Here is a 20,000-nt window from a genome sequence, read left to right on the forward strand (position 1 = left end):
AAGTCCCCAAACCCAACCAATCTCTCTGTCCAAGAGGTTGAAGTCCCCAAACCCAACCAATCTCTCTGTCAAAGAGGTTGAAGTCCCCAAACCCAACCAATCTCTCTGTCCAATAGGTTGAAGTCCCTGAACCCAACCAATCTCTATGTCCAAGAGGTTAAAGTCCCGAAACCCAAACAATCTCTCTGTCCAAGAGGTTAAAGTCCCCAAACCCAACCAATCTCTCTGTCCAAGAGGTTAAAGTCCCCGAACCCAACCAATCTCTCTGTCCAAGGGGTTGAAGTCCCCGAACCCAACCAATCTCTCTGTCCAAGAGGTTAAAGTCCCCAAACCCAACCAATCTCTCTGTCCAAGAGGTTAAAGTCCCCAAACCCAACCAATCTCTATGTCCAAGAGGTTAAAGTCCCCAAACCCAAACAATCTCTCTGTCCAAGAGGTTAAAGTCCCCAAACCCAACCAATCTCTCTGTCCAAGAGGTTAAAGTCCCCGAACCCAACCAATCTCTCTGTCCAAGAGGTTAAAGTCCCCAAACCCAACCAATCTCTCTGTCCAAGAGGTTGAAGTCCCCGAACCCAACCAATCTCTCTATCCAAGAGGTTGAAGTACACGAACCTAACCAATCTCTGTATCCAAGAGGTTGAAGTCCCCGAACCCAACCAATCTCTCTATCCAGGAGGTTGAAGTCACCAAACCCAACCAATCTCTTTATCCAGGAGGTTGAAGTCCCCATATTGAAAAGAAACCAGCTGTGACATCATCACCCAAAGGATTCTGCCCACCCATAGAATTAGAATTCTACTTCTATCAATGATTCTAATTAATTCTAATTCTACTTCTATCAATGATTCGAATTCATTCTAATTCTATTTCTATCAATGATTCTAATTCATTCTAATTCTACTTCTATCAATGATTCTAATTCATTCTAATTCTACTTCTATCAATGATTCTAATTCATTCTAATTCTAATTCTATCTAGGATTCTAATCCATTCTAATTCTACTGACCCTCCATCTTAGGATCACGTCAGTAAGCCCCTGGTCTTATAGGTTAGAAAGTCTCGATCCTAACCCCAGCCTCCATCTTGGGATCACGTCAGTAAGCCCCTGGTCTTATAGGTTAGAAAGTCTCGATCCTAACCCCAGCCTCCATCCTGGGACCATGTCAGTAAGCCCCTGGTCTTATTGGTTAGAAAGTCTTGATCCTAACCCCAGCCTCCATCTTGGGATCACGTCAGTAAGCCCCTGGTCTTATAGGTTAGAAAGTCTCTATCCTAACCCCAGCCTCCATCCTGGGATCATGTCAGTAAGCCCCTGGTCTTATAGGTTAGAAAGTCTCGATCCTAACCCCAGCCTCCACCTTGGGATCATGTCAGTAAGCCCCTGGTCTTATAGGTTAGAAAGTCTCGATCCTAACCCCAGCCTCCATCTTGGGATCATGTCAGTAAGCCCCTGGTCTTATAGGTTAGAACGTCTCTATCCTAACCCCAGCCTCCATCTTGGGATCATGTCAGTAAGCCCCTGGTCTTATAGGTTAGAAAGTCTCAATCCTAACCCCAGCCTTCATCTTGGGATCATGTCAGTAAGCCCCTGGTCTTATAGGTTAGAAAGTCTTGATCCTAAATCCCATCTCCTCTGACACCACTGATCAGTTTCCCTTAGTCCAATACAAACCTAAACCATGAGGACGATAAAAGTCTAAATTGATATTAGATAATTATCTAGGCCAGGGAAACTTCCTTCCAGTATCTAGGGATAACTTCCTCCCAGTGTAGTGTCAGTGACACAGCTCTCATTGGATAACTTCCTCCCAGTGTAGTGTCAGGGACACAGCTCTCATTGGATAACTGCCTCACAGTGTAGTGTCAGTGACACAGTTCTCATTGGATAACTTCCTCCCAGTGTAGTGTCAGTGACACAGTTCTCATTGGATAACTTCCTCCCAGTGTAGTGTCAGTGACACAGTTCTCATTGGATAACTTCTTCCCAGTCAGTCAGTGACACAGTTCTCATTGGATAACTTCCTCCCAGTAAGTCAGTGACACAGCTCTCATTGGATAACTTCCTCCCAGTCAGTCATTGACACAGCTCTCATTGGATAACTTCCTCCCAGTCAGTCAGGGACACAGCTCTCATTGGATAACTTCCTCCCAGTCAGTCAGGGACACAGCTCTCATTGGATAAATCCTCTTAAATGTAATGGCAAAATGTAGATTTCTGCCTAAATAGACATACCCAAAAGTAACTGCTTTTCATGTGTAATTATATGATTCTGACATACAAAACCATGGAACATTTGAAAAGAAGACAACTGGGAGATGATGAGGAAATGGACTAGACAGATAGGAGTTACATAGTTCAGAATACACAATATCAAGTACACACAAAATAACAGTTTTTTTGTAGTTTTATTTTGAAAGTCATCTTTCATTGACAAGCTATATGTGAATTATTGATGCCCAGAGCTGGAAAAACATCAGATGGCTTCCACAACATGTGAACAATATCAGGGGAAATAAATGGGATTGTTAGACCTAACAAATAGAAATGGGCAGATGGTTTAGTAAGTGGTGTCAGGTGTGGCCACAAAATGTTTCCAAGTGTCCCTAAACCTCTCCAAAGTGGCATATGTCTGTAAAATAAGATCATCGTGTGATGGTTGTGAGGTTGCTTTGGGGCCCCAAATTCAGCCATTCCCAACACTAGTTGCTCTCAGAAGGCCAACTGGGGTTTATCCTTTTGGGGCCCCAGCCACTTCCAACACTAGTTGCTCTCAGAAGGCCAACTGGGGTTTATCCTTTTGGGGCCCCAGCCACTTCCAACACTAGTTGCTCTCAGAAGGCCAACTGGGGTTTATCCTTTTGGGGCCCCAGCCACTTCCAACACTAGTTGCTCTCAGAAGGCCAACTGGGGTTTATCCTTTTGGGGCCCCAGCCACTTCCAACACTAGTTGCTCTCAGAAGGCCAACTGGGGTTTATCCTTTTGGGGCCCCAGCCACTTCCAACACTAGTTGCTCTCAGAAGGCCAACTGGGGTTTATCCCTTTGGGGCCCCAGCCACTTCCAACACTAGTTGCTCTCAGAAGGCCAACTGGGGTTTATCCTTTTGCTTTTGCCATCTACTTGTGGAGAAAGAAAGCACTTACTGTAGCAGTGTCCACCAAGTGGTTAAAACAAGTCTTATACTACTTCCTGGTCTTGTGGAGGACCTGGTAGTAGCCTATCAGAGCATCAGATGGCTTCTGGTGGCATCTGGTTTTCTGAGCTGGTCATGGGTGCACCTCAGCCACGCTCAAAGTCCTAAACAATATCAGAACCACCATCGATAAGAGACATTACTGTGCAGCTATATTCATCGACCTGTCCAAGGCTTTCGACTCTGTCAATCACAACATTCTTATTGGCAGACTCAACAGCCTTGGTTTCTCAAATGATTGCCTCACCTGGTTCACCAAATACTTCTCTGATAGAGTTCAGTGTGTCAAATCGGAGGCCCTGTTGTCCGGACCTCTGGCAGTCTATGGGGGTGCCACAGGGTTAAATTCTCGGGCCGACTCTCTTCTCTGTAAACATCAATGATGTCGCTCTTGCTGCTGGTGATTCTCTGATCCACCTCTACGCAGACGACACCATTCTATATACATCTGGCCCTTCTTTGGACACAGTGTTAACTAACCTCCAGATGAGCTTCAATGCCACACAACACTCTTTCTGTGGCCTCTAACTGCTCTTAAACGCAAGTAAAACTAAATGCATGCTCTTCAACCGATCGCTGCCCTGCTAGGGAAGTTGTTATGCTTCAAGGTCCTTGAGGCTCCTTGAGGCTCCTTGGGTGTGGAGACTCCATCTAGCCGTGGATTGTTGTGATCACTGCTTTAACTCCTGGATAATCTGACCAATAATGTGTGGCTGAATCTATCCGTTGGGTTATATAGCATGAACAATAAAGACACTCACACACAAGGAGAAGGTAGATAGATGTCAGCGACATATAGACTCACCGGGCAAATGAGTCAATTCAATGTCTATTCTATGTTGGTTTAACCGAAATGACGTGGCAACAACGTTGAATCAGCCGGTGTTAGCCCAGTGAGGAGAGGGTTGAGATTTAGGGGCGAGGCATCAGACCAGCATATAATCCCACCGCTGGCCCTAATCTCTCATCTCTTTCCCTAATCCAGATTGCTGGTGCTGGGATGGAGGGATTGAGGGAGGTATGTGAGTGTGTGTGTGAGAGAGTGTATGTGTGTGAGAGAGAGTGTGCGTGTGAGAGAGAGTGTGCGTGTGAGAGAGAGTGTGTGTGTGTGAGAGGGTGTGTGTATGTGAGAGAGAGAGTTTTTGTGTGTGTGTGTGTGTGTGTAAGAGGATGCGTGTGTGAGAGGGTGTGTGTGTGAGAGAGTGTGTGTGTGTGAGAGAGAGTGTGCGTGTGAGAGAGTGTGCGTGTGTGTGAGAGAGAGTTTTTGTGTGTGTGTTAGGGGAAGGGGACGATGGCCTACTGAAACCTACATTTCAGACTATTACGTTGGTCATGGTGTGGCCATCAGCCAGAATATAGTAATCCTAGCAGATGAGATTGGAGTAATGTGTGTGTGTGTGTGTGTGTGTGTGTGTGTGTGTATTACTATCCTCCTGGGTACCTGAAATCCCCCAAAGTCCCTACAAGGAGAGTAAAACATTGAAAATTCTCCCTCGTGGTGACATTTCTCACGTCCCCACAAGGACAAAGGCTATTTTAAGATTAGGGGTTAGGGTTTAGGTTTAGAGTTAGGGTTAGGGGTTAGGTTTAGAGTTAGGGTTAGGGGTTAGGGGTTAGGTTTAGAGTTAGGGGTTAGGGGTTAGGTTTAGAGTTATGGGTTAGGGGTTAGGTTTAGAGTTAGGGGTTAGGGGTTAGGTTTAGAGTTAGGGGTTAGGTTTAGAGTTATTGTTAGGGGTTAGGGTTAGGTTTAGAGTTAGGGGTTAGGGTTTAGGTTTAGAGTTAGGGGTTAGGTTTAGAGTTAGGGTTAGGGGTTAGGGGTTAGGTTTAGAGTTATGGGTTAGGGTTTAGGTTTAGAGTTAGGGGTTAGGTTTAGAGTTAGGGGTTAGGGGTTAGGTTTAGAGTTAGGGTTAGGGGTTAGGTTTAGAGTTAGGGGTTAGGGGTTAGGTTTAGAGTTAGGGGTTAGGGGTTAGGTTTAGAGTTAGGGATTAGTGGTTAGTGGTTAGGGTTAGGGGTTATGTTTAGAGTTAGGGGTTAGGGGTTAGGTTTAGAGTTAGGGGTTAGGTTTAGAGTTAGGGGTTAGGTTTAGAGTTAGGGGTTAGGTTTAGAGTTAGGTTTAGAGTTAGGGTTAGAGATTAGGATTAGGTTTAGAGTTAGTGTTACAGGTGAGGATTAGGTTTAGAGTTAGTGTTAAAGGTTAGGATTAGGTTTAGAGTTAGAGTTAGGGTTTAGGTTTAGAGTTAGGGGTATCGGTCCCTACAAGGATAGTAATATCAAACGTGTATGTGTGGAGATGCTACCTAGTACTTGCACTACACATTCTACAGACTATGTCAATGCAAAGTGACTTGAATGAGATTGGGAGACACTGAGGGAGACCGTGAGAGAGACAGGTAGACAGTGATGGAGACGGTGAGGGAGACGGTGAGGGAGACAGTGCAGGTGAGAGCAGCACAAAGTGTGAAAGACAACCCCTCAGACAACCCCTACTATCTGCCAAACCCGAAAGTCTGAAGAGCTGCTGCTTGGCAAGGCACCTAGCCTAGCTGCTAACTATCAAGCTAGCCAGGTTTCCTTGACAGTTTGAAAACAGCCCGCAACGCGGTTAGCCCTTGTGGCTGGGACTGCGGATAGTCCCAGGCTTGTGGATGTTTAAATTCCTGCTGTTTGTTGCTGTGCTGTTTGGAAATTGAGTGAAGTACCAGCATTAGCCTATGTTGCTACCATCATGTTAAAGGTAATGGAGTAATGGAGACAACAGTGTTTCACTCTCACCGGTGGCTTATCTTTTTAAGCACTAACAAGATGTCTATAAGCAATTGTTACGGTGATAGGAAAATAGCATCAAGAGCTTTGTCCAATTACTGGTGGACTCAACTAACAAAAGAATGGATGATCTGATCAGAGAAGTCCAAGACCTTAAGAGCAATCTGCAGTTTTCCCAGGGAGAGGTGGATATCATGAAAGAGACTTGTAGTCAGAACTAAGTCAACATCAACAGAGAAGAGGTGACTCTGGAATGCTGGCCTTCTAGGCAGAGTTCCTCTGTCCAGTCTCAACGTCAACAGTGAAGAGGCAACTCCGGGATGCTGGCCTTCTAAGCAGAGTTCCTCTGTCCAGTCTCAACGTCAACAGTGAAGAGGTGACTCCGTGATGCTGGCCTTCTAGGCAGAGTTCCTCTGTCCAGTCTCAACGTCAACAGAGAAGAGGTGACTCCGGAATGCTGGCCTTCTAGGCAGAGTTCCTCTGTCCAGTCTCCACGTCAACAGTGAAGAGGCGACTCCGGGATGCTGGCCTTCTAGGCAGAGTTCCTCTGTCCAGTCTCAATGTCAACAGAGAAACTATTGAGAATGATAGCAGACTATTGCCACTAGATATAGACAACCTAGATGGTAAACTATTGAGAATGATAGCAGACAATTGCCACCCTATTCTGCTATATCTTTAACTGAAGCCTAAAGGACTGTGTGTCCACAGGCGTGGAAGGAAGCTAAAGGAATTCCACTGCCTAAAAAGAGTAAAGCACCATTTTCTTGCCCTCAGCCGACCAATTAGTTTGCAGTCTGTTCTTAGTAAACTGATGGAGAGAATTGTGAACAAGTCAACTAAGGACTTTCAGCATGCATATAGAGATGGGCACTCAACTTGTACTGCACCGACTCAGGTGACAGATGATTGGTTAATAGAATAATCGGATAATAGGGTGACAGTTGAAGCTGTTTTGTTACATTTCAGTGCAGCCTTTGATGTTATTGATTATCAATTATTATTGAAGAAACACACTTGCTATGGCTTTACATCACCTGTCATCACATGGTTGGAGAGTTTATCCAATAGAATACAGTGTTCTTCAATGGAAGCTTCTCTAACATCAGATACGTACAGTGTGGTGTCCCTCAGGGCAGTTTCCTAGGGCCGTTACTATTCTCTATTTCTACTAATGATTTGTCACTGGTCTTACGCAAAGCTAGAACGACTATGTTGATGATTCCACACTCTACATGTTGGCAGCCAAAGCCAGTGAGCTCACAAAGTTTGAATGAGGAGTTACAGTCCGTATCAGAACGGGTGATCAATAATAAACTGGTTTTAAATACACATCTACACCTAAAAGCATTTGGTTCAAAACCTTCTCTAGGACCTAAACCTCAACTGGAGTTGTCAGATAGTTATTCCTTTACTCATTGTGGAGTTTCCCAGTATAAAAGTTGTGACCGTTAAGAAAGTTGAGGAACATTGGATGGTCAAGTCATATTGACAAAGTTGTTGTTGTTACAACATGGCTCAAGATTGTAACAATGGGAAACTCCACACTGAGTAAAGGAATAACTAAATGAATTTATTCCAGAAATAAAGTAAACACTCACAACAATAATCAGATGAGGCATGAAGGTCAGGAAATTAGGCGTCAACTGCCAAAACCACAACAAAATAACCAAAGGTATGCATGGAGAGAGGAATCTCTTGCTGAATGGGGAAACAGTGGCTTTATGCCACAGCTGAGCTTACACAGGTGTGCCCCATCAGCACTGACAACTCTCCCAGCTCCGCCCACCTATCCTGCTCTGCCCACCTATCCTACTCCGCCCACCTCTCCAACTCCGCCCACCTCACCAGCTCCGCCCACCTCTCCTGCTCCGCCCACCTCTCCAACTCCGCTCACCTCTCCAACTCCGCCCACCTCACCAGCTCCGCCCACCTCTCCAACTCCGCCCACCTCACCAGCTCTGCCCACCTCTCCTACTCCGCCCACCTGTCCTCCTCCGCCCACCTCTCCTCCTCCGCCCACCTCTCCTGCTCCGCCCACCTATCCTCCTCCGCCCAACTCTCCAGCTCCGCCCACCTCTCCAACTCCGCCCACCTCTCCAATTCTCCGCCCACCTATTCTTCTACGCCCAACTATCCTGCTCCGACACATTTCGTCCTCCGCCCACCTCTCCTCCTCCACCCAATAATCTCCTACTCTGCCCACCTCTTCTCCTCCTCCGCCCACCTCTCCTCCTCCTCCTCCGCCCACCTCTCCTCCTCCTCCGCCCACCTCTCCTCCTCCTCCTCCGCCCACCTCTCCTCCTCCACCCACCAATCTCCGGCAGGAAGTAAGCACAGCAAAACCCAGTAGACAGAGTAGGGTGGGGCCGTCACATTGTGAAGATGGGGAGGGGTTAGTCTGTTATATAAGATGTTCTGTGTTTTTATTTTTACATACAAATCAACTGTACTAGTTGTTCAGGCTGTGGTCTTGTCCCATCTTGATTACTGTCTGGTAATAGAGCTGTCACGTTCTGACCTCAGTTCCTTTGTTATGTCTTTGTTTTAGTATGGTCAGGGCGTGAGTTGGGGTGGGTAGTCTATGTTCTTTTTTCTATGTTGTGTTTATGTGTTTGGCCTGGTATGGTTCTCAATCAGAGGCAGGTGTCGCTCGTTGTCTCTGATTGAGAATCATACTTAGGTAGCCTGTTTTCCCCATTTTGGTTGTGGGTGTTTATTTTCTGTTGTGTGTCTGCACCAGACAGAACTGTTTCGTTTTAGTTTCTGTCGTTCACATTGTTATTTTGCATTTTCAGTGTTCAGTTGATTCATTAAATATTAACATGGACATATACCACGCTGCGCTTTGGTTTCATTCCAACGACGATCGTTACAACAGCAAAGAAAGACCTAGCAACACTAGACTCTATTATTATGGTAGGAGATGGTAGGAGACTGTTTCAAATACCTCAATGGACCGTAAAGGAAATCACCACCTTCACGCACTTAGATAAATTAGGAATATCATGGAGGCATTAGAACTAGGGGTTATATGAACTAGGGGTTATATGGAGACATTAGAACTAGGGGTTATATGGAGGCATTAGAACTAGGGGTTATATGAACTAGGGGTTATATGAACTAGGGGTTATATGAACGGTGAGGGGGGGGTGAGGTATGGTGGGGTGGGTGGGTATGGTGAAGGGGGGGTGGGATAGGGTGGGGTATGGTGAGGTATGGTGGGGTATGGTGAGGGGGGGTGGGGTATGGTGAGGGGTGGTGGGGTATGGTGGGATATGGTGAGGGGGGGGTGGGGTATGGTGAGGGGGTGAGGTTTGGTGGGGTATGGTGGGATATGGTGAGGGGGGTGGGGTATGGTGGGGTATGGTGGGATATGGTGAGGTGGGTGGGGTATGGTTGGATATGGTGAGGTGGGTGGGGTATGGTGGGGTATGGTGAGGGGGGGTGAGGTATGGTGGGGTATGGTGAGGGGGGGTGAGGTATGGTGGGTTATGGTGAGGGGTGGTGAGGTATGGTGGGGTATGGTGAGGGGTGGTGAGGTATGGTGAGGGGGGGTGAGGTATGGTGGGGTATGGTGAGGGAGCTATGGTGGGGTATGGTGAGGGGGGGCGTGGGGTATGGTGAGGGATATGGTGAGGGGGTGGGGTATGGTGGGGTATGGTGGGATCTGGTGAGGGGGGTGGGGTATGGTGCGATATGGTGAGGTGGGTGGGGTATGTTGGGGTATGGTGAGGGGGGGTGAGGTATGGTGGGGTATGGTGAGGGGGGGTGAGGTATGGTGGGGTATGGTGAGGGTATTGGGTAGGTTTTGGGATGAGGTGAGGTTTTGGGATGAGGGGAGGTTTTGGGATGAGGGGAGGTTTTGGGATGAGGGGAGGTTTTGGGATGAGGGGAGATTTTGTGATGAGGGGAGATTTTGTATCTCAACATGGTAAACAGTGAAATAAGTATAGCCAGTTATAATTGTAATGGCTTAGCAGATAATAAGAAAACACAATCAGTATTTCCCTGGATAAAAGAGAAGGAATATAATATCTATTGTTGCCAGGAAACCTAGAGGAAGTTGGCTGGCAAAAGGAGATATATTTCTCCCATAGGCAAAGAGACTGAAAAAGGATTGATGATATTAATGAACAGTCATTTTGATCCGAATGTGCAAACTGCTCAAAAAGATCTGCAAGGAAGCTGGATCCATCTACATATGTCACTGGATCACAAACAGACCTGGTTTATTAATCTGTACTGTCTAAATGCTGATCATCTGTCGTCCTGCCCCTTGAACGAGGCAGTTCCCCCAGTAGGCTGTCATTTCTAAATAAGAATTTGTTATTTTAACTGACTTGCCTCGTTAAATAAATACTTAAAACATCTCATGGAACAGTGAGTACTATGAGGGAACACGCACAAACACTATTTCGTTTTTAGTTGATTGTTTGTATTATTGTTTACTGTTTGTATATATTTTGTATTTTAAATGCGACTGTCCGTGTCGTTGTTGACACCCGCCATGTTTAGTGTTCTTGTGGACCACAGGGGGAATAGGCACTGCCTCTGCAAAAGCTCATGGGGATCCAAATAAACAAATAATATTTTTTCTAGTTTCACAGTCTTGCACCGTGTGTGTGTGTGTGTGTGTGTGTGTGTGTGTGTGTGTGTGTGTGTGTGTCTAAGTGTGTGTGTGTGGTTATCACGTTAACAGGGCAGTTAGTGTGACAGAGCGCTCAACTCCCCAGGGTCCCCAATGTCAGAGAAGGGAAAGTGTGCGTGGGTGTTAAGGTGTGTTGTGATTCTGAGGTTAACAGAAGTTTATGTGTGTGTGTGTGTGTGTGTGTGTGTTAGGGTGTTTTGGGATTCTGAGGTTAACAGAAGTGTGTGTGTGTATATGTCTGTGTGTGTGTGTATGTATGTGTGTATGTATGTGTGTGTGTATATGTGTGTGTGTATGTATGTGTGTGTATATGTGTGTGTATATGTGTGTATATGTGTGTGTATATGTGTGTGTATATGTGTGTATATGTGTGTATATGTGTGTGTGTATGTATTTGTGTGTATATGTGTGTGTATATGTGTGTGTATATGTGTGTGTATATGTGTGTGTGTCTATGTGTATATACACGTTATCTGTGTCACTTTAAAGGGTGATGAAGTGCCAAAGCCAGAAATCACACACGCCGTCTCTCGCCACGCTGTCTCTTGCCACGCCGTCTCTCGCCACGCCGTCTCTCGCCACGCTGTCTCTCGCCACGCTATCTCTCGCCACGCTATCTCTCGCCACGCTGTCTCTCGCCACGCTGTCTCTCGCCACGCTGTCTCTCGCCACGCTATCTCTCGCCACTTCGAGTCTCACAGCGAGAGGAAGTCTATTTCTACTGAGTGTACGTGTGTTCGTGTCAGGCCTTGCATACTCAGGTCGTCTACCCCCTACTGAGAAAAACTCCTGACGTCTGTCTTTCTTCATAATCAAATAACATTCAGATCAGACACCCATATATATACCCCACAAGACATGCCACCAGGGGTCTCTTCACAGTCCCCGTTCAAAACTAATTCACGGCTATAAAAAAGTATTATATAGGGTCATGATCATTAAACTGAGGTCCTGACTCTGTAGTTCATCTGGGGCAGTGTCATGAGGTCCTGACTCTGTAGTTCATCTGGGGAAGGGTCATGAGGTCCTGACTCTGTAGTTCATCTGGGGAAGGGTCATGAGGTCCTGACTCTGTAGTTCATCTGGGGGAGGGTCATGAGGTCCTGACTCTAGTTCATCTGGGGAAGGGTCATGAGGTCCTGACTCTGTAGTTCATCTGGGGAAGGGTCATGAGGTCCCGACTCTAGTTCATCTGGGGAAGGGTCATGAGGTCCTAACTCTGTAGTTCATCTGGGGAAGGATCAAGGAGACAAAGGAGGCCGACAGCAGAGTATTTGAGTGGAGCTGGTTTTGGAGAGATCCCAATTTGACTTGAGAGAAGAGATCCCAATTTTGCTGGAGAGGAGAGATCCCAATTTGACTGGAGTGCAGAGCGAGAGTGGCCTGAAGGGTGTTTATCATCCCAAATGGCTCTGTAAGTGTGGAGAGGATATTCTCCGCTGCTGGCCGGCTCTCCAGGTACCATTACATGAGCCTGAAGACACTGGCCGTATCTCCAGGTACCATCACATGAGCCTGAAGACACTGGTTGTCTCTCCAGGTACCATCACATGAGCCTGAAGACACTGGCCGTATCTCCAGGTACCATCACATGAGTCTGAAGACACTGGCAGGCTCTCCAGGTTCCATCATATGAGTCTGAAGACACTGGCCGTCTCTCCAGGAACCATCACATGAGCCTGAAGACACTGGCAGGCTCTCCAGGTACCATCACATGAGCCTGAAGACATTGGCCGCCTCTCCAGGTACCATGACATGAGTCTGAAGACACTGGCTGTCTCTCCAGGTACCATCACATGAGCCTGAAGACACTGGCCGTATCTCCAGGTACCATCACATGAGCCTGAAGACACTGGCCGTCTATCCATGTACCATCACATGAGTCTGAAGACACTGGCCAGCTCTCCAGGTTCCATCACATGAGCCTGAAGACACTGGCTGTCTCTCCAGGTTCCATCACATGAGCCTGATGACACTGGCCATCTCTCCATGAGCCTGAAGACACTGGCCGTCTATCAATGTACCATCACATGAGCCTGAAGATACTGGCCATCTCTCCAGGTTCCATCACATGAGCCTGATGACACTGGCTGGCTCTCCAGGTACCATCACATGAGCCTGAAGACACTGGCCGCCTCTCCAGGTTCCATCACATGAGCCTGAAGACACTGGCCGTCTCTCCAGGTACCATCACATGAGCCTGAAGACACTGGCCGCCTCTCCATGAGCCTGAAGACAATGGCAGTCTCTCCAGGAACCATCTCATGAGCCTGAAGACACTGGCCGTCTCTCCAGGTTCCATCACATGAGCCTGAAGACACTGGCCGTCTCTCCATGAGCCTGAAGCTCCAGACAGGCCAAACTCCTGTTTCTAAAAATGTATTCAAAAATTGAATTCAAAAGCACTAATTAGTGATTTTTCATTTAATTTGTATTTAATTCTATGTAAGTCACAGCCTATATGTACAATGTACTGACTATAATGGTTTAATCCAACTAAATGTTTTTTAAATGCTGAGTGCTGTATGTCCCTACCAGCCTATTGTGTCTCAGTCCCAAAAGCTTCACAATGTATTTCTTTGTAGACTATAGCATTGAAACAACTGAAATAATATAGCCTCAATAATTCATTTAGTTAGACTCCCTGTCTGGCTCCTGACCTATTTAGACTGTTAATATGCTGTTTAATAAGATATGTAGTCTATTCAGAGTGTTTATTTTACATTTATTTCACCTTTATTTAACCAGGTAGGCCAGATCACCTTTATTTAACCAGGTAGGCCAGATCACCTTTATTTAACCAGGTAGGCCAGTTGACAAAAAGTTCTTATTTACAACAGCGACCTGGACAAGATAAAGCAAAGCAGTTTGACACAAACAACAACACAGAGTTACATATAAACAAACGTACAGTCAACATCACAATGGAAAAATCTATATACAGTGTGTGCAAATGTAGAAGAGTAGGGAGGAAGACAATAAATTGGCCATAGAGGCGAAATAATTACAATTTAGCATTATAATATTGGAGTGATAGATGTGCAGATGATGATGTGCAAGTAGAGATACTGGGGTGCAAAAGAGCAAGAGGGTAAGTAATAATATGGGGATGAGGTAGTTGGGTGGGCTATTTACAGATTGGCTGTGTACAGGTAAGCTGCTCTGACAGCTGATGCTTAAAGTTAGAGAGGGAGATATAAGACTCCAGCTTCAGAGATTTCTGCAATTCGTTCCAGTCATTGGCAGCAGAGAACTGGAAGGAAAGTCGGGTAAAGCAAGTGTTGGCTTCGGGGATGACCAGTGAGATATACCTGCTGGAGTGCGTGGTATGGGTGGGTGTTGCTATGGTGACCAGTGAGCTGAGATAAGGTGGGGCTTGTAGATGACCTGGAGCCAGTGGGTTTGGCGACAAATATGAAGCGAGGGCCAGCCAACGAGAGCATACAGGTTGCAGTGGTGGGTAGTATATGGGGCTTTGGTGACAAAACGGATGGCACTGTAATAAACTACATCCAGTTTGCTGAGTAGAGTGTTGGAGGCTATTTCGTAAATGACATCGCTGAAGTCAAGGATCGGCAAGATAGTCAGTTTTACGAGGGAATATTTGGAGGCATGACTGAAGGAGGCTTTGTTGCGAAATAGGAAGCCGGTTCTAGATTTAATTTTGGATTGGAGATGTTTAATGTGAGTCTGGAAGGAGAGTTTACAGTCTAACCAGGCACCTAGGTATTTGTAGTAGTCCACATATTCTAAGTCACAACCGTCCAGAGTAGTGAAGCTGATCGGGCATGCGGGTGCGGGCAGCGATCGGTTGAAGAGCATGCACTTAGTTTTACTAGTATTTAAAAGCAGTTGGATTTACGGAAGGAGAGTTGTATGGCATTGAAGCTCGTCTGGAGGTTAGTTAACACAGTGTCCAAAGAAGGGCCAGATGTATACAGAATGGTGTTGTCTGCGTATAGGTGGAGCAGAGTATCAGCAGCAGCAAGAGCGACATCATTGATATACACAGAGAAAAGAGTCGGCCTGAGAATTGAACCCTGTGGCACCCCCATAGAGACTGCCAGAGATCCAGACAACAGCCCCTCCAATTTGACACACTGAACTCTATCTGAGAAGTAATTGGTGAACCAGTTGAGGCAGTCATTTGAGAAGCCACGGCTGTTTAGTCTGCCAATAAGAATGTGATGATTGACAGAGTCGAAAGCCTTGGCCAGGTCGATGAATACGGCTGCACAGTACTGTCTTCTATCGATGGCGGTTCTGATATCGTTTAGGACCTTGAGCGTGGCTGAGGTGCATCCATGACCAGCTCTGAAACCAGATTGCATAGCGGAGTAGGTCCGGTGGGATTCGAAGTGGTCGGTGATCTGTTTGTTAACTTATCTTTCGAAGACCGTAGAAAGGCAGGGTAGGATAGATATAGGTCTACAACAGTTTGGGTCTAGAGTGTCTCCCCCTTTGAAGAGAGGGATGACCGTGGCAGCTTTCCAATCATTGGGGATCTCAGATGATACAAAAGAGAGGTTGAACAGGCTAGTAATAGGGGTTGCAACAATTTTGGTGGATAATTTTAGAAAGAGAGGGTCCAGATTGTCTAGCCCAGCTGATTTGTGCGGATTCAGATTTTGCAGTTCTTTCAGAACATCAGCTATCTATATTTGAGTGAAGAAGAAGCGGTGTTTGGGCAAGTTGCCGCAAGGGGTGCTGAGATGTTGGCCGGGGTAACCAGGTGGAAAGCATGGTCAGCCATGGAAAAATGCTTATTGAAATGATCGATTATCGTAGATTTATCGGTGGTGACAGTGTTTCCTATCCCTTAGTGCAGTGGGCAGCTGGGAGGATATTCTCTTATTCTCCATGGACTTTGTAGTGTCCAAAAACTTTTTGGAATTAGTGCTACAGGATGCAAATTTCTGTTTGTAAAAGCTAGCCTTTGCTTTCCTAACTGACTGAGTATATTGGTTCCTGGCTTCCCTGAAAATGTGCAAATCGTGGGGGCTATTCGGTGCTAATGCAGGATGCCACAGGAGGTTTTTGTGCTGGTCAAGGGCAGTTAAGTATGGGGGGAACCAAGGGCTATATCTATTCTTAGTTCTACATTTTTTGAATGGGGCATGCTTATCTAAGATGGTGAGGGAAGCACTTGTAAAGAGCAACCAGGTATCCTCAGCTGACGGGATGAGGTCAATATCCTTCCAGAATACCCGGGCCAGATTGATTAGAAAGTGTTTTAGGAAGTGTTTGACAGTGATGAGGGGTGGTCATTTGACCGCGGACCCATTACGCATGCAGGCAATGAGGCAATGATAGCTGAGATCAATCAGCTGAGATCGATCAACAAGACAATCAAAACAGACATCCCACTGCCATACCATCTTGGAAGTTAGGCTATATGCTGTTTAATATGCTATGTAGTCTATTCAGAGTGTTAATATGCTGTTTAAATATGCTATATAGTCTATTCAGAGTGTTTAATATGCTATGTAGTCTATTCAGAGTGTTTAATATGACATGTAGCCTATTCAGAGTGTTTAATATGACATGTAGTCTATTGAGATTGTGTAATATGACATGTAGCCTATTTATAGTGTTTAATATGACATGTAGCCTATTCAGAGTGTGTATATGCTGTTTAATATGACATGTAGCCTATTCAGAGTGTTTAATATGACATGTAGCCTATTCAGAGTGTTAATATGACATGTAGCCTATTCAGAGTGTTTAATATGACATGTAGTCTATTCAGAGTGTTTAATATGACATGTAGCCTATTCAGAGTGTTTAATATGACATGTAGCCTATTCAGAGTGTTTAATATGACATGTAGTCTATTCAGAGTGTTAATATGACATGTAGCCTATTCAGAGTGTTTAATATGACATGTAGCCTATTCAGAGTGTTTAATATGACATGTAGTCTATTCAGAGTGTTTAATATGACATGTAGCCTATTCAGAGTGTTAATATGCTGTTTAATATGACATGTAGTCTATTCAGAGTGTTTAATATGACATGTAGCCTATTCAGAGTGTTTAATATGACATGTAGTCTATTCAGAGTGTTTAATATGACATGTAGTCTATTCAGAGTGTTTAATATGACATGTAGTCTATTCAGAGTGTTAATATGCTGTTTAATATGACATGTAGTCTATTCAGAGTGTTTAATATGACATGTAGCCTATTCAGAGTGTTTAATATGACATGTAGCCTATTCAGAGTGTTAATATGACATGTAGTCTATTCAGAGTGTTAATATGCTGTTTAATATGACATGTAGTCTATTCAGAGTGTTTAATATGACATGTAGTCTATTCAGTGTTAATATGTTGTTTAATATGACATGTAGTCTATTCAGAGTGTTTAATATGACATGTAGTCTATTCAGAGTGTTTAATATGACATGTAGTCTATTCAGAGTGTTTAATATGACATGTAGTCTATTCAGAGTGTTTAATATGACATGTAGTCTATTCAGAGTGTTTAATATGACATGTAGTCTATTCAGAGTGTTTAATATGACATGTAGTCTATTCAGAGTGTTTAATATGACATGTAGTCTATTCAGAGTGTTTAATATGACATGTAGTCTATTCAGAGTGTTTAATATGACATGTAGTCTATTCAGAGTGTTAATATGCTGTTTAATATGACATGTAGTCTATTCAGAGTGTTTAATATGACATGTAGCCTATTCAGAGTGTTTAATATGACATGTAGCCTATTCAGAGTGTTAATATGACATGTAGTCTATTCAGAGTGTTAATATGCTGTTTAATATGACATGTAGTCTATTCAGAGTGTTTAATATGACATGTAGTCTATTCAGTGTTAATATGTTGTTTAATATGACATGTAGTCTATTCAGAGTGTTTAATATGACATGTAGTCTATTCAGAGTGTTTAATATGACATGTAGTCTATTCAGAGTGTTAATATGCTGTTTAATATGACATGTAGTCTATTCAGAGTGTTTAATATGACATGTAGTCTATTCAGAGTGTTTAATATGACATGTAGTCTATTCAGAGTGTTTATATACTGTTTAATATGACATGTAGTCTATTCAGAGTGTTAATATGACATGTAGCCTATTCAGAGTGTTTAATATGACATGTAGCCTCCTCAGTGTTTATATGCTATTTAATATGACATGTAGTCTATTCAGAGTGTTTATGTACTGTTTAATATGACATGTAGTCTATTCAGAGTGTTTAATATGACATGTAGCCTATTCAGAGTGTTTAATATGACATGTAGTCTATTCAGAGTGTTTAATATGACATGTAGCCTATTCAGAGTGTTTAATATGACATGTAGCCTATTCAGAGTGTTTAATATGACATGTAGTCTATTCAGAGTGTTTAATATGACATGTAGTCTATTCAGAGTGTTAATATGACATGTAGTCTATTCAGAGTGTTAATATGCTGTTTAATATGACATGTAGCCTATTCAGAGTGTCAATATGCTGTTTAATATGACATGTAGTCTATTCAGAGTGTTTAATATGACATGTAGCCTATTCAGAGTGTTTAATATGACATGTAGTCTATTCAGAGTGTTTAATATGACATGTAGTCTATTCAGAGTGTTAATATGACATGTAGCCTATTCAGAGTGTCAATATGCTGTTTAAATATGCTATGTAGTCTATTTAGAGTGTTAATTTAGAGTGTTAATATGACATGTAGTCTATTCAGAGTGTTTAATATGACATGTAGCCTATTCAGAGTGTTTAATATGACATGTAGTCTATTCAGAGTGTTTAATATGACATGTAGTCTATTCAGAGTGTTTAATATGCTATGTAGTCTATTCAGAGTGTTAATATGCTGTTTAAATATGACATGTAGCCTATTCAGAGTGTTTAATATGACATGTAGTCTATTCAGAGTGTTTAATATGACATGTAGCCTATTCAGAGTGTTTAATATGACATGTAGCCTATTCAGAGTGTTTAATATGACATGTAGTCTATTCAGAGTGTTAATATGCTGTTTAATATGACATGTAGCCTATTCAGAGTGTTAATATGCTGTTTAATATGACATGTAGCCTATTTGAATTGTGTGTGTTTCTTACATTCACCTTGTCATGTTTATTCAAATACTGCTGTGTACTGACCTGTCCTGCTGGGTAGATGTCATGATGATGTCAGAGGTAATTATTATTATTATTAGATGTCATTATGATGTCAGAGGTTATTATTAATAGAAGTCATTATGATGTCAGAGGTTATTATTATTAGACGTCATTATGATGTCAGGGAAAATTCTTATTATCATTAGATGTCATTAAGATGTCAGAGGTCATTATTAATATTAGATGTCAATATGATGTCAGAGGTAATTATTATTATTATTAGATATCATGATGATGTCAGAGGTAATTATTATTATTAGATGTAATTATGAAGTCAGAGGTAATTATTATTATTATTAGATATCATGATGATGTCAGAGGTAATTATGATTATTAGATGTCACTATGATGTCATTATTATACATGTCTTTAAATGTTTTATTAATGTTTTAGGATTTACTTGTAGTTTTTCGTGTTTAAAATAAAATATATATATATATATATTCTAAGGGTGGATCAGCTTTAATATTGCAAAAATATTGTTGCTTCCATCAATGCAATTGTCTGCCTCATTTCCAATCCCCCATATATTTTTGGGGTAAATACAGTGAGGCAAAAAAGTATTTAGTCAGCCACCAATTGTGCAAGTTCTCCCACTTAAAAATATGAGAGAGGCCTGTAATTTTCATCATAGGTACACTTCAACTATGACAGACAAAATGAGAAAAAAAATCCAGAAAATTACATTGTAGGATTTTGAATGAATTTATTTGCAAATCATGGTGGAAAATAAGTATTTGGTCAATAACAAAAGTTTATCTCAATACTTTGTTATATACCCTTTGTTGGCAATGACAGAGGTCAAACGTTTTCTGTAAGTCTTCACAAGGTTTTCACACACTGTTGCTGGTATTTTGGCCCATTCCTCCATGCAGATACTTTTTTGTATAAACATTCATACATATACACCACATACACTCTGTTTTTAGAGTATACCTGTATTATTATTCCCCACCAACCCTACCACCCCTCCCCCGATTGGAGTAAACTAATTAACAATAAACACATCTTATACACATTTTACAGACACAAACTATTTCACAATAGTTATATTTTGTTTGTTTTTATGTCCTTCCTCTATTTCTGATGTCCATCCAGTTTGATTTCTATTTGTAACTGTGCTATTTCACAACAGTTCTGAACCTATATACATTTTACAGACCCCGTATGTTTACATTGGTTATCTTGTTATTAGTCCCACCCTGCAGCTCCATTCAACCCCTCCCATCTCTCTCTCAACACCATC

At 43.2% G+C, this 20,000-nt stretch overlaps 1 protein-coding gene across 1 annotated transcript in view; it reads right to left on the minus strand.

Moving 5' to 3' along the window:
- Positions 1-20,000, minus strand: part of LOC118939598 (uncharacterized) — a 245,340-nt gene that overhangs the window by 148,936 nt on the left and 76,404 nt on the right. The gene's annotated exons all lie outside the window — the stretch shown is intronic.

The sequence above is a fragment of the Oncorhynchus mykiss genome, chromosome 16 (genome assembly GCF_057628025.1).
Source record: "Oncorhynchus mykiss isolate SJ-2025 chromosome 16, ASM5762802v1, whole genome shotgun sequence".
NCBI classification, from domain to species: domain Eukaryota; kingdom Metazoa; phylum Chordata; class Actinopteri; order Salmoniformes; family Salmonidae; genus Oncorhynchus; species Oncorhynchus mykiss.